This window comes from Balaenoptera borealis, assembly GCF_965194805.1.
Source record: "Balaenoptera borealis genome assembly, chromosome: 1".
NCBI classification, from domain to species: Eukaryota; Metazoa; Chordata; class Mammalia; order Artiodactyla; family Balaenopteridae; genus Balaenoptera; species Balaenoptera borealis.
Window position 1 is genome coordinate 23,217,779 of NC_138860.1, and position 11,724 is coordinate 23,229,502.

An 11,724-nucleotide genomic window follows, 5' to 3' on the forward strand; every position below is an offset into this window, starting at 1 on the left:
GTTGCACACTATTTTGATTAGTGTAGCTTTGTAATAAGCTTTGAAATCAGGAAGTGTAAGACCTCAAACTTTGTTCTTCAATATTACTTTGTTTATTCAGTTATCCTTGAGATTCCATATGAATTTTAAGATGGATTTCTCTGTTTCTACCAAAAACATCGTCGGGATTTTGATAGAGACTATGTTGAATCTGTAGATCACTTTGGGTAGTATTGGCATCAGTGTTGTCATCCAATCCATGAACTCATTGTTCCTTTTTAAAACTATCTTGACTTTTGTACCCTTTCTCTTCTAGATGAATTTGAGAATAGGCCAACCACATTTCACTTTTTAAACAACTTGTTGGGATTTTGATCAGCTTAGAGTACATTTACCTATAAATCTGGGAGAGAATTACTATCTTTTTAAAATCGAGTTTTTCCAATATCGAGTTGGCCAAAAAGTTTGGTTTTTTCTGTAAGATGGCTCTAGTAGTGCTTAATTTTGTTAGATTGTATTGTGACAGCTGTCATATCAGGGTGCATTTTTTAAAAAACATCAAAATTGGTGAATTTTTGTGTAACCATTTTAATATCGAAGATGGAAGAAAAAAAGCAACATTTCTGGCCTATTATGCTTTATTATTTCAAGAAAGGTTAAAACACAGCTGAAACGCAAAAAAAGATTTGTGCAGTGTATGGAGAAGGTGCTGTGACTAATCAAACGTGGCAAAGTAGTTTGCGAAGTTTCGTGCTGGAGATTTCTCGCTGGACAATGCTCCACGGTCGGGTAGACCAGTTGATAGCCATCAAATCGAGGCATTAATTGAGAACAATCAACATTATACCACGCACGAGAGAGCCAACATACTCAAAATATCCAAATCAAGCGCTGAAGATCATTTGCACCAGCTTGGCTATGTTAATCGCTTTGATTGTTTGGGTTCCACATAAGTTAAGCGAAAAAAACCTTCTTGACTGTATTTCTGCATGCGATTCTCTACTTAAACGTAATGAAAACGTTCCATTTTCAAAACAAATTGTAATGGGCTATAAAACGTGGATACTGTACAATAATGTGGAACATAAGAGATGGTGGGGCAAGCGAAATGAACCACCACCAACCACACCAAAGGCCGGTCTTCATCCAAAGAAGGTGATGTTGTGTATATGCTGGGATTGGAAAGGAGTCCTCTATTATGAGCTCCTTCTGGAAAACCAAACGATTAATTCCAACAAGTACTGCTCCCAGTGAGACCAACTGAAAGCAACACTTGGAGAAAAGCATCCAGAATTAGTCAGCAGAAAACGCATAGTCTTCCATCAGGATAATGCAAGACCGCATGTTTGTTTGAAGACCAGGCAAAAACTGTTACAGCTTGGCTGGGAAGTTCTGATTCAACCACCCTATTCACCAGGTATTGCAGCTTGGGATTTCCATTAATTTCGGTCTTTACAAATTCTCTTAATGGAAATAATTTCCATTTCCTGGAAGACTGTAAAAGGCACCTGGAACAGTTCTTTGCTCAAAAAGATGAAAAGTTTTGGGAAGATGGAATTATGAAGTTGCCTGAAAGATGACAGAAGGTAGTGGAACAAAACGGTGAATACGCTGTTCAATAAAGTTCTTGGTAAAAATGAAAAATATGTCTTTTATTTTTACTTAAAAAACCAAAGGAACTTTTTGGCCAACCCAAATAGAAACATTGTTTGTCTTTCCATTTACTTAGGTCATTTGTATTCTTTAGTAAGTTTTGTTTTCTTCACATTGGTCTTAGAAAATTCTTGTTAGATTGTTTTCCTAAGTGGTTTATAATTGTTGCTATTGTGAATAGGAGTTTTTTAATTTTTATTTTATATTGGAATATCGTTGATTTACAATGTGTTAGTGTCAGGTGTACAGCAAAGTGATTTAGTTATACATATACATATATCTATTATTTTTCAGATTATTTTCCCATATAGGTTATTACAGAGTATTGAGTACAGTTCCCTGTGCTATACAGTAGGTCCTTGTTGATTATTTATTTTATATACAGTAGTGTGCAGATGTTAATCCCAACCTCCTAATTTATCCCACCCCCCACGTTTCCCCTTTGGTAACCATAAATTTGTTTTCTAAGTCTGTGAGTCTGTTTCTGTTTTGTAAATACATTCATTTGTATCATTTTTTTAGATTCCACATATACGTGATATCATGCGATATTTGTCTTTCTCTGTCTGACTTACTTCACTTAGTGTGATAATCTCTAGGTCCATCCATGTTGCTGCAAATGGCATTATTTCATTCTTTTTTATGGCTGAGTAATATTCCATTGTATATATGTACCACATCTTCTTTATCCATTCCTCTGTTGATGGACATTTAGGTTGCTTCCATGTCTTGACTATTGTAAATAGTGCTGCTATGAACATTGGAGTGCATGTATCTTTTCGAAGTATGGTTTTCTCCGAATATATGCCCAGGAGTGGGATTGCTGGATCATATAGTAGCTCTATTTTTAGCTTTTTAAGTAACCTCTGTGCGTTCTCCATAGTGACTGCACCAAATTACATTCCCATCATCAGTGTAGGGGGGCTCCCTTGTGAATAGGATTTTTAATGCCCTCCAAATTACTCTTTGCCCTCTACCTGGGGTTAGCCAAACTTGAGGTTAAGGGCACAGTTGTCTAAGACTAATTCTGCCCAAGACTCCTCACACCAAATGAAAAACCACCCTTAAGCTTAATAATTTGTTAGAAAGACTCATAGAGCTTCAGGAAAGTGTCACAATTACAGTTTTATTATAGCAAAAGGATACAAATCAGAACCAGCCAAAGGAAGAGACACATAGGGCAGAGTCTAGGACTGGGAGGGTTCCAAATACAAAGCTTCCACATCTTCAGGGATGTGTTACCCTCCTGGTATTGAGGTGTAGCTAGGTGTGTATGGAGTATTGCCAACCCAGGAAGCTCACCTGGGTTGTTCAGTGTTCAGTTTTCGATTGGGGTATCATTATGTAGCCATGTTTGATTGAATCACTGCTCACATGGCTGAATCCAATCTTCAGTCTTCTCTCAACCCCAGAGGTTGCGCTGCTATCATTTGGCTCAATGTCACAAACCTCTAATATTGCAGTGGCTCTTTCTGGCATAACCAACTCCCACCCTGAGTCATCTCATTAGCATAAACTATCCAGGGACCACCAACAATCACCTCATTAGCATAAACCTTCAGGGGTAGTCCCAGGAGCCCACCATGAATAAGAAATTCCAAGGGTTTAGAGGTCATCTTCCAGGAACCAGGGACATAGGCTAGCCAAATTCTTTATTATACATCCTTTTACTCATCTCTTTTTTTTTTTTTCCTAATTTAAACTGGCCAAGTTTGTCTATTTCATTTACTTTTTCAAATAAACCAAATTTTGCCTTTATTAATTAACTCTAATGGTGTTTTGTTCGTTTGCTTTCCTTTCTTTAACCTCTGTTTATCTTTTTAGTTCCTTCTGCTTTCTTTGGGTTTATTGCTCTTTTGCTTGTTTCTTTTTGCTTGTTTTCACTGAGGTATAACATATACAGAGTAAAGGTCACAAATATTAAGTATCCCACTCAGCTACTCAGATCAGGCTATAAGACTACTGTCAGTCACCACCTCGGAAGGCTCCCTCACATCCCGTCCTAGTTAATGCTCTCCTCAAAGGTAATCACTATTTCGGCTTTTATCATCATCAACTAACTTTCTATAAAAGGGATCATGCAGCATGTACTCTTTTGTGTCTAGTTTCTTTTGCTCAACATTACATCTGTGAGGTTCATCCTTATTTTGCATACAGTAATTATTCTTTTTCATCACTCTGTAGTATTCTACTGTGTTAATGTTCCACAGCTTATCCGTACTCTGACTGATGGACATTAGGGTTGTTTTCTGTTTAGAGCTATTATGATTAAAGGTGATTTAACATTATTGTATATGTCTTTTGATGGGCATAAATACTCATTTCTCTTGAATATATACCTGGGAATTAAATTGAGGGTCATATATTTAGCTTAAGTGTAGATACTACCAAATCATTTTTGAAAGTGATTGTACCAATCTACAGACCTATCAGTAATGTGTAAGATTAGTCCACATCCTTGCCAACATTTGGTATTGTTTATCTTTTAATTTTTGTCATTCTGGTGGGTATGTATTGATATCTCTTCATGGTATTAATTTGCATTTCCTTGGTGACTAATGAAGTTGAACACCATTTAATATGCTTATTGACATGTGAATATCCTCTCTTGTGAAATTCCTGTTTGAGTCTTTTGCCCACGTTTTAATTGGGCTGTCTTTTTGTTATTGATTTACAGAAATTCTTTATATATTCTGGACATAAGTCTTTTGTCAGATATATATATGGATATATGTATCAGAAGTTTCTTCTGCCAGTATGTGGCTTTCCTTTTTACTTTGTTTATGATATCTTCTTTTTCTCTGTTTTAATAAAATCCAGTATAACCATCTTTTTTGGGGGGGTTAGTATTTTTTTTTTAATTAATTTATTTATTTTTGGCTGCGTTGGGACTTCGTGGCTGCGCATGGGCTTTCTTTTTTTAGTTGCGGTGGGCAGGGGCCCCTCTTCATTGCCGTGCACGGGCCTCTCACCGCGGTGGCCTCTCCCACCACAGAGCACCGGCTGTAGGTGCGTGGGCTCTAGAGTGCAGGCCCAGTAGTTGTGGTGCTTGGGCCTAGCTGCTCTGCAGCATGTGGGATCTTCCTGAACCAGGGCTCGAACCCGAGTCCCCCACACTGGCAGGCGGATTCCTAACCACTGTGCCACCAGGGAAGCCCTGGGGGTTAGTATTTTTGAGTGTCCTTTTTAAGAAATATTTGCCTATCTCAGGGTCATGAAAGTATTCTCCTATGTTATCTTCTAGAAGCTATATTGCTTTACCTTTCACATTTAGGCTTATGATCCACATGGAATTGAGTTTGTGTGTAATGAGGCGGGGTCAAAAGTCATTTTTTCCATATGAGTATCCAAGTATTGACTTGGCACCTTTTCCTTTTTATTGAAATGGTCATCCTTACCCTACTTCATCTTTGTCACAGATCAAGTAATTTTGTATGCCTGGGCCCATTTCTTGAGTCTCAATTTTGTTCCATTGATTTATTTGCCTATCTTTGTGCCAGCACCACACTCTTTTAATTACTGTAGCTTATAGTAATTCTTAATATTTGGTAGTATAAAGTCTTCCAACTTTTCTCTTTTTCCTTAAAGTTGTCTTGATTTTTGGAGAATTGGTATCTTAGCAATATTGAGACTTTCAATCATGAATATTTATTTAGATCTTTTAAAACTTCTGTAGCTTATGTTGATCTTAAACATTTATTTAAATGCATATAAATTGGTGCAGCTACTATGGAAAACAATGTGGAGGTTCCTCAAAAAATTAAAACTAAAACTACCATGTGATCCAGCAATTCCACTTCTGGGAATATACGTAAAGGAAACAAAAACCCTATGTTTAAGAGATATCTGCATTCCCATGTTTATAGCAACATTATTTACAATAGCTAAGATATAGAAATAACCTGAGTGTCCACTGATGGATAAATGGATAAAGAAAATGTGGTATATATGCATAGAATGCAATATTTTTTTTAGTTTTACTGAGATATAATTGACATACAGCACTGTATAAGTTTAAAGTATACAGCACAATGATTTGATTTTTTTTTAACATCTTTATTGGAGTATAATTGCTTTACAATGGTGTGTTAGTTTCTGCTTTATAACAAAGTGAATCAGTTATACATATGTCCCCATATCTCTTCCCTCTTGCATCTCCCTCCCTCCCACCCTCCCTATCCCACCCCTCTGGGTGGTCACAAAGCACCGAGCTGATCTCCCTGTGCTATGCGGCTGCTTCCCACTAGCTATCTATTTTACGTTTGGTAGTGTATGTATGTCCATGCCACTCTCTCACTTTGTCCCAGCCTACCCTTCCCCCTCCCCATATCCTCAAGTCCATTCTCTAGTAGGTCTGCGTCTTTATTCCCGTCTTGTGCCTAGGTTCTTCATGACCTTTTTTTTTTTTTTTTTTAGATTCCATATATATGTGTTAGTATACGGTATTTGTTTTTCTCTTTCTGACTTACTTCACTCTGTATGACAGACTCTAGGTCCATCCACCTCACTACAAATAACTCAATTTCATTTCTTTTTATGGCTGAGTAACATTCCATTGTATATATGTGCCACATCTTCTTTATCCATTCATCTGTTGATGGACACTTAGGTTGCTTCCATGTCCTGGCTATTGTAAATAGAGCTGCAATGAACATTTTGGTACATGACTCTTTTTGAATTATGGTTTTCTCAGACTTTTTGACTTAGATATATTGTGAAATGATTACCACAAAAAGTTTAGTTAACACCCATAGATACAAAAAGAAAAAGAAAAATGTTTTTTTCCTTGTGATGAGAACCCTTGGGATCTACTCTCTAATATACAATGGAATAAATATTATTCACCCATAAAAAATACGGAAATCTTGCCATTTGCAACAACATGGATGGACCTTGAGGGCATTACGCTAAGTGAAATAAGTCATACAGAGAAGGACAAATACCGTATGCTCTCACTTATATGTGGAATCCAAAAAAAAAAAAAACCAAATTCATAGATACAGAGAACAGATTGGTGGTTGCCAGAGGCTGGGGTAGGGAGGTGAGTGAAATGGGTAAAAGTGGTCAAAAAAGTACAAACTTCCAGTCATAAAATAAATTAAGCCCTGCAATGTGTAATGTACAGCATGGAGATGATAGTTCATGATACTGTATTGCATATTTGAAAATTGCTAAGAGAGTAAATATTAAAAGTTCTCATCACAAGAAAAAATTATAAATATATATGGTGATGAATGTTACCTAGACTTATTGTGATCATTTTGCAATATATACATGTATCATGTCATATACCTGTGTGTGCGTGTGTGTGTGTGTCCAGTGCTGTGCTAGGTGGTGCAAATATAGAGATGAACAAAATAAGGCTCCTGCCCTCCAGAAGATCACAATCTATCTGTGATTCATGGCATTGATGCTTATTAGCCAGCGTTTACTGAGTATCATCTCCTATGTGCCAGATACTGTGCTAAGCTCTTTATCTGTATTATTTAATCCTCAAAAAGTATCCTCATTTTATAGATCAGGAAACTAAGGTTCAAAGAGGGTGAAGGGCCTTCTCAAGATCACTAGAGCTCAGATCGTAAGGCTTGAACCCAAGTCTAGCTGACTCGATAGCCCATGTCCTAACCTCTTCTGCACAGCCCATTGGACATGCAAATGCTGCAGAGAAGCAGGTGTTTGCTGGTGCCTTTCCTTATGCCTCACAGAGGGTGAGAAGGGAGTATGTGCTGACCTCCCAACTTTGCCATTTGTCTCTAACCTCACAATAATGTTCTCAGTTATTTCTGCTTTATACCAAAAGCCAGCTTCGATTTAAGTAAAGTAAGATTACTTCCATTTATTCTGAGTGGCTCTTTGGAGAGTTAAATCTGAGCTATTTACAAATTACCTATGATTTGAGTTTTTCGAGAGGAAAGACCCCCCCATATGCCATGGCCAAGTGATACAAGTCAAGTATAAATGGAAGTCACTTTGTCAAATGCATTATATTAACTTCTTCCAAGATTTATATGAAAGGACAAGACTAGAGCAAATGCAGTATAAGAAACTTTGGATTTACATAAGAGTTAAAGAGAAGTGAAAGTCATTATACAAAGCAATCTCCAGTAAGAGTCTTTTATAGAATAAGACAATTTCAAGGTGTTTTCTATGAGTTCAGTTTGCACCTTCAGATACAGTTGTGTTCCACAGAGTTGAGCTCAGATAATGTCAGTGAGTACAGCACTGGCTGTTCCACACTGCAGCTCACCTGCAAAAGAGCTGGCCCAGGGGCCTGGAGTGTTGAGCTTAGGACCTATGCTCATCGCTTCTCCCACTATATATATATAGTGGACTAATAGTCCACTATATATATATTGATTGATATTGAACCATCCTTGCATCCCTTGGATAAATCCCACTTGATCATGGTATATGATCCTTTTAATGTATTGCTGAATTTAGTTTGCTGATATTTTGTTGAGGATTACTGCATCTATGTTCATCAGTGATATTGGCCTGTAATTTTCTTTTTTTGTGATATCTTTGTCTGGTTTTGGTTTCAGGGTAATGCTGGCCTGGTAGAATGAGATCCAAAGCATTATTTCCTCTTCAATTTTCTGGAAGAGTTTGAGAAAGATGGGTGTTAACTCTTCTTTAACATCCTGTGAAGCCATCTGGTCCTGGACTTTTGTTTGTTGGGAGTGTTTTGATTGCTGATTCAATTTCATTACTGGTAATCAGTCTGTTAATATTTTCTATTTCTTCCTGATTCCATCTTGGGAGACTGTACATTTCTAGGAATTTATACATTTCTTCTAGGTTATCCATTTTATTGGCATATAGTTGTTCATAGTAATCTCTTATGATCCTTTGTATTTCTGTGGTGTCATTTGTAACTTCTCTATCATTTCTGATTTTATTTATTTGGGCCCTCTCTCATTTTTTCTTGATGAGTGTGGCTAAAGGTTTATTGATTTTGTGGTACTTTTCAGAGTCAGCTCTTAGTTTCATTGATCTTTTCTATTTTTTTAGTCTCTATTTATTTCGGCTCTGATTTTTATTTCTTTCCTTCTACTAACTTTGGGGTTTGTTTCCATTTTTGTTATGTTTTTTTTGTAATAAATAGCTATTTATTTATTTTTAAATTTATATTTGGCTGTGTTGTGGATATAGATGATTTTACTACTTTTGTCTTTTAACCTTCCTACCTGCTTTATAAGTGGTTCTTCTGCTAATATCTTTACTGTATGTTTGCCTTTACCAATGAGATTTTTTTCATTCATAATTTTCATATTTCTAGTTGTGGTCTTTTCCTTTCTACTTAAGGAAGTCCCTTTAACATTTATCTTGTAAAGCCAGTTTAGTGGTGATGGACTCTTCTAGCTTTTGCTTGTCTGTAAAACTCTTGATCTCTCCTTCAAATCTGAATGAGAGCGTCACCAGTCAGTGTTCCTGGTTGTAGATTTTTTCCTATCAATCATCACTTTAAATACATTGTGCCACTCCCTTCTGGACTGCAGTTTTTTCTGCTGAAAATTTAGCTGATGGTCTAATGGGAGTTCCCTTATACATAACCAGTTGCTTTCTCCTTGCTACTTTTAACTTTCTCTCTTTAATTTTTGCCATTAATATGGCAATTAAAATTGCAATAGGTCTTGGTGTGGATCTCTTTGGGTGGATCTTGTTTGGGACTCTGTAAATTCCTAGACCTGGATGTCTGCTCCCTTTCCCAGGTTAGGAAAATTTTCAGCTATTATCTCTATCTCGTCAAATAAGTTCTGTGCCCCTTTCTCTCTCTTTTCCCCTTCTGTGTCCCCTATAATATGTATGTTAGTACACTTGATGTTGTACTTGATGTAAGAGGTCTCTTAAACTATCCTCATTTGTTAAAATTGTTTTCTTTTTTCTATTCAGCTTGGGGGAAATCCCACGACTCTGTTTCCAGTTCACTGATCCATTCCTCTGCATCATCTAATCTACTATTGATTCCTTCTAGGGTATTTTTTATTTGTTACTGTATTCTTCAGCTCTGTTTGGCCCTCCTTTATATTTTCTAACTCTTTGTTAAATTTCTACTGCGTCCATCAGTTCCTGTCCCAAGTTTGTTGAGCCTCTTTATGATCATTAGCTTGAACTCTTTATTAGGTAGATTGCGTCTCTCCATGTCATTTAGCTCTTTTTCTGGGGTTTTGTCTTATTTCATTTGGAACACATTCATCTGTCTTCTCATTTTGCTTAATTCTCCGTGTTAATTTCTACGCATTTGGTAGATTGGTTACATTTCTTGTTCTTAGAGAAGTGGCCTTATGTAGGAGACGTCCTGTGGGGTGCAGCAGCATGCTCCCCTCTTGTCACCAGAGCTGTATTCTCTAGGGATACACCCTAGGTGGCCACTTGGGCCCTTCTACTGTGGTGGGGCTGACTGCTTTGGGCACTGGTAGGCAGAACTGGCCCCAAGCCTACGGGTCTGGGTCCTGGGGCAGTCTGCTGGTGGGCAGGTAAGCCACCGCCACTAATAAGCTATTACTAGGGCTCCAGAATGCCACTTGCCAGCACCAGAGCCCTCATGGTAGTGAGAGCTCTCCAAAATAGCTGCCACCAGCACCTATGTCCCCAGGGGGAGTCCCACTTGCTTCCTCCCTTCAGGGAGGTTCCTCAAGATCAGCAAGTGGGTCTTACCCAGGCTCCTTTCAAATTACTGCCTCTGGGCTGGATCTCAGAGCATGTGAGATTTTACATGAGCCCTTTAAGAGAGGAGTCTATGTTTCCTACAGCCCTTTGGCTCTCCCATACATCAGCCCCACCGGCCTTCAAAGCCAGAAGTTCTGGAGGCTTGTCTTCCTGGTGCAGGACCCCCAGGCTGGGGAGCCTGATGTGGGGCTCAGACCACTCGCTCCTTGGGGAGAACCTCTGCAGTTGTGATTATCCCCCCATTTGTGGGCTGCCTACCTGGGGTGTGGGTCTTACCTATATACTGCATCTCTGTCCCTCCAACCTGTCTCATTTTGGTTCCTTCTTTGTATCTTGAGTTGTGGAAAATCTTTTCTGCTAGTCCTCAGGTCGTTCTCATCAACATTTGCTCTATAAATATGGTGTGGCCATGGGAGGAGGTGAGCGCAGGGTCTTGCTACTCTTCCATCTTGCTAGAAGATTGACTCGTTCTGTAACTGTTTTTGCTCTCTTTTAAAACACTGGCCTAAGGGATTATAATTCCAGAAATTTGGAGTTTTACTGTATTTGAAATACTTGTCAATCCCAGATCATCATATATAGACCAAAGACTACAAATTGTTTATGCTCTCAGAGTAGGAAAAGAATGAAGTACTCACCCTAGAACCTGGGAAAACAGGCCTGGGACGGGGTGGTCCCACACGGCAATGGCAGAGAAGCGCACCTCCTCTTCTTTGACCTCCTCCCTGACCTTCCTCCAGATGCAGCAGCTTCTATTAAAGGAAAGGTCCTGTCTGGGACCCACTGACAACACCTCTCTTTGATCTTAGGGCACAGACCCCACACACATTGGAGTGTTTGTTAGGAGGGCTGTTACTTCTCTGGTCAGGCAGGTCACTTGGAATCACATGATGTGATATTTTTAGCCTACTTGGTGTTGGTGCATATTCGAAACACCCACGTTCTGCAAAGCCATGTCACACTGGGAAGAGAGATGAAGACATGAAAGTGTCTGATCTCATTTCACTGACACACAAATGCCTCTCACACACATGTACTATATCTATCTTTCACATGCACTTTTAGGTGCTTTTGTAATACAAATTCATTTGAAAGTATTACTGAGTCTATGATACTTTTGATCATTCCTCTATTTTCTCAAAGAGCAAATACTAAATCCATGACCAATGTCTGGGAGTTGGGACCCTCCACTAACCCCTTTCAAGCTCCAACTTCTGAGAGCCTCGATGCAAACAGCAGTTTGCCAGGGGTCCCAGTTTGCCTTTTGGATTCCTTGTGGTCCAGGAGGGACCCAAAGGAACCTAGAAAAAAAACAGGGGTTGGGTGGGGAGTGGTAATCTAAGGGCTCCTGTTTTGGTCCCAATGATCCCAGAGATACAGGCCAAAAAAAAAAAAAAACAAAACAGAGAGACTCCAAAGTGA